The sequence below is a fragment of the Agrilus planipennis genome, unplaced genomic scaffold (genome assembly GCF_000699045.2).
Source record: "Agrilus planipennis isolate EAB-ADULT unplaced genomic scaffold, Apla_2.0 scaffold149, whole genome shotgun sequence".
Taxonomy (NCBI): domain Eukaryota; kingdom Metazoa; phylum Arthropoda; class Insecta; order Coleoptera; family Buprestidae; genus Agrilus; species Agrilus planipennis.
The window spans coordinates 183,696-187,051 of NW_020438906.1; the positions used below are offsets into that span (position 1 = coordinate 183,696).

Below are 3,356 nucleotides of genomic sequence, written 5' to 3' on the forward strand. Positions count from 1 at the left end.
AAATAAAATGAACAAAAATAAGAATGCAAAATAAAAACTAACTCAAATTAACTACAAAAAAACATGCAAAATAAAAAATTAACTTGAATAAAATAGACTTAATGAATTCTACTAGATAGAGCATGCAAGATAAAGAACTATTTTAAGTATGGGGTCATCTATGTCTTCTTCAACGTCGATCTGAAACAGACACGGTGGTAACAGATTAATAAAGAGCAATTAAAATTAGTTATATCAAGTATTCTCACCTTAATTAACTGTAGAACGTAATGTTCCAAAGTTTGCAGGTGTGAAAAGCAAACCAACTTCAGGAGAAATACCATAGCAGAAAATTTGTTGTTTCACTGGAATTCCAATAAATCTCCAGTTGCTCTCACTTGTCGGTTGAAAATTGACTGCATAATGTTGCAAGATGAGGACAAAACAGCAAAGAATAAACTCCACGAAAGACCACACCCATCTAGCCATTGGTATCCAAACTAAACAAATTCTCTCTCATTTATAGGACGATCTGCGGAAATTGGCAAAAAAGATATCAGTTACACTACTAATTAACGCAAAGAGATACAGGACACGCAAAAACACGCATCAAAAAGCAAGTAAAACAAGCGAACTATAAAATGGAGACAAGCGTCAAGTTGACATGATAGATCACATTTGACAAATGAGATATAATCGTAGATGCATAACCATAGATAATATGCATAACGTCGATTTATGATGTAGACAATAGATAATTATTGAAATACCATAGTGCACGATAATCAATTTTAGCTGTGAACAATAGATACATGTTAAACGAAATTCCATAGATGTTGCCGGTAATAGATCACAACATCAATTAATACTATGGAGAACAGATAGTTGTTAAAAGAAATGCCAGTACAGATTAATAAAGAGAAATTAATATTAATTATGTCATGTATTATCACCTCAATTAACTGTAGAAAGTAGCGTTATAAAATCTACCACTATAGTGGGAAAATAAAATCTAGAAACCACTGCAGATAATTTGCTGTTTCTGTGGCTTCCGAATTATATCTCCAATTGTCTCCCATTCTCAGAGCCAAAATTAACTACTCAATGCTGCAAGGTGAAGACATCAAAAGCATTGCTTGTTTCAACAGTACCAAAATTAATTTCTTCTCATTTGTTTGACAATCTTTACAAATGGGCAAGAAAAAGTAATTAATTACCACTTTTAAAACAATTAAATCAGTAACATTCATACTGATGAAAAGATCAGTTCTATATTAATTCAGCTGTTGTGCTTCTGCCATTATTGAAACACTGTTTAAAAATTTTCTATTAAAAGTTGCAAATGTCAAATTTGTGGGACCTCATTGACTATTTTTAATTAGTACTATTACTTACTAGTTATAGATTCACCCTTTAGCAACAACACACTGCCTTCATTCCCAATAAAAAGCCGTGCTTTCTTTAAGGTCATTTCTGGAGCAAATGAGAAATTTTTCTCACTTACCAGTTTTACAACCCCTAATGTATTCAAGAAGTACACAATTACAGATCACAAACTTATTCTTCAGTAATCCACTTCATCATCTGATCGTTATCCTTATTTCCAGGAGAGAGCGCCCTTCTTTGAAACTTAATCTAGACAAAAAGTAATTTTTTTTTCTTCAAAACAATAAATGGTTATGTTTTGTGTGCAGATTATTCACTTACAAATACTGTACAATGAAATTTTGTTCTGTATACATTCAATAATTGATGGATTAAAGTAAATTATATATTTTTTATCTTTTATTTACATGTATTACATTTACAGCAGCCCAAAAATTGATATGAACATTCTTGAATTAAATTTTAGCAAGGAAACTGAAGATAAGATTCGATTTTTAAATTATTAAGAGCTAAAATCTTACCCAAAGTAGGAAAAACAATACATTTGGAAAAACCTCTTCACAATATTATTACATCATGGATAGACCATTTCCATGCTCCTTGGTACACCCAAGGCTATAGAAAAACAATAAATATTTTAAATTTATAGCATCTATGTACATATTTTATTTAAATAAACTTTCTATATGCATATTTTAAGTAATCAATTGATTTATATTTTATTTTGAACTTTACAGAACCGTTTATCTTACCTCTTGTCAATAAGGATCTTTAAAATTTTCGATTAGAAAGGAAGTCCACTGTTTACGTAGGTTGAACTACTAAGGGAAAAAATTTGTTTGGAGAAGGCAGAAAAGAATACACTCCGAAGTGTGTCTACGAAAAGAACAAATAAATGTTAAAAATAATCAGTTTGTAGAATAAAAAGCGGTTAATGAAAGAAAACGGTAATGTTGTCACCAAAATAGGAAACATAACTGAATTATTTTACAAAATCAGTTTGTACCGAACTGAAAGCCACTATTTTTCACTAAATCGACCAATATCCATAAACAAATTTTCACGCTTTTCCTAGATTATCAAACATATGGCGGAGTCAACTCCATATTCTGTTCGGTTACTTAACAATTTATTTACAAGGAATCGTAAAAAAATCTGAAAGCCGAATAATAAAAATATTTCCAACAGATAAAACTGTGATTCCAGAACCTATTGTAATACAAATATTGCACTATTACTTTTATCAAAAATGCACATATAATATCACATTAATAAGTCACAAATACTATCTGATACTATCGTAACAGAAGAGCACTGCCAGCAACTGCCAGTGAGCGAGAAGCAAATACGTCATCGAAGAGATCAACAAATTTGTTAATCTCCACGAAGGTAGTAGTACATATTGTATTTAATATATACTATTTTCTTTTACTAAAGAGTTGCCGGGTGTTGCAATGCCGGATTAAAAAAATATTTTGATAAAAATTAAATGCATCCACTGTAACTAATTATCACGACAATTAGACAAAACGAAACATTATTGCGTATTAATAATCATATAACTGCAACTGGTAACGAGATTATCTGAACGTTTCCAAAATTGACGCAAGGGAGCGCTGTATTGACATGTCCTGGCAGCTTTCTAGACTGGCGCCAAATGTGTATTTAAAATTCTAATGAAAAATTTTTTTTTCAAATTTATTACCGGTTGTGATATAAAATGGCGTAAAAATAACGCTTGTCATTTTATGATTCAGCTGTTTTACTTGCTTTTTTGGTGCGTTTTTCGTTGTGTTTAATGTGTTTCTTAATTAGTAGGGTAATTAATAAGTCTTTTTGTCCTTTCCTACAGGTTATCCAACAAAAGAGAGAATTAAAGTTCAGGTTGAATACCAATGGCTAGATGGGTGTGGTCTTTCGTGGAGTTTATTCTTTGCTGTTTTGTCCTCATCTTGCAATATTATGCAGTCAATTTTCAACCGACGAGTGAG

The 3,356-nt window shown here is 31.0% G+C and overlaps 1 long non-coding RNA gene across 2 annotated transcripts; it reads right to left on the bottom strand.

Moving 5' to 3' along the window:
- Nucleotides 1-345: 345 nt before the first annotated feature.
- Nucleotides 346-2,744, bottom strand: LOC112904120. 2 transcript variants are annotated; one of them, XR_003230902.1, is made up of 4 exons: nt 2,372-2,744; nt 2,118-2,241; nt 1,887-1,980; nt 346-1,614 (listed from the first exon to the last, which is right to left on the bottom strand). It is a non-coding gene; the product is annotated as an uncharacterized LOC112904120 (long non-coding RNA). The 2 variants fall into 2 exon arrangements; XR_003230901.1 differs by having other exon boundaries at nt 2,118-2,744.
- Nucleotides 2,745-3,356: the final 612 nt, after the last annotated feature.